The sequence below is a fragment of the Penaeus monodon genome, chromosome 30 (genome assembly GCF_015228065.2).
Source record: "Penaeus monodon isolate SGIC_2016 chromosome 30, NSTDA_Pmon_1, whole genome shotgun sequence".
NCBI classification, from domain to species: Eukaryota; Metazoa; Arthropoda; class Malacostraca; order Decapoda; family Penaeidae; genus Penaeus; species Penaeus monodon.
Genome location: NC_051415.1, coordinates 24,928,424 through 24,929,027, shown reverse-complemented (window position 1 = coordinate 24,929,027; position 604 = coordinate 24,928,424).

Sequence of the window (604 nt, the reverse complement as noted above, 5' to 3'; positions counted from 1 at the left end):
AGAGAAGGGGCACCAAGAGAAAGGGGAAAAGAAAGGGGCGGGACTGGGGGTTTTTGTCTCTAAAGGTCACATAATTTGGTGATTCATTCCGTTCCACAAAGGGATTTGGGTCAAAAACAAAGATACTGCTACTTTTTAGTGTATCTCTAACCCCCTTCGCCAGTCTCTTTTCCCCGTCCCCTTTGTCTTTTTGTTCGGTTCTCTCGGGGTCTTGTTTGTTTCCCCTATCTTTACCTTCACTTTATTTCCCCCCCATATCTTTTCCCCTCCCCTTTTTGTCTCTCACTCACTTTTTTCCCCTTTATTCTTTTCTTTTCCCTTTATGTTCCCCATTTGTTTCCCCCCCCTTTTGTGTCTCAGTCTGGGTCTCTCCCTTCCCCCTTTATGTCTCTCCATCTTTTCCCCCTTCCTTTCTTGTTTCCTTTCCGGTCTCCTTCCTTCTCCCCCCCTTTATCCCCTTTTTTCCCCTCCCTTGTCTTCACTCTCGGTCCTCTCCATCTCTCGCCCCCTTTAAATCCCCTATTCTTTCCCTCCCCCCTTGTTTTTCACCCTCGGTCTCTTCCCCCCTTTTGTCCTCCATCTCTTTCCCTCCCCCCTTGTCCTA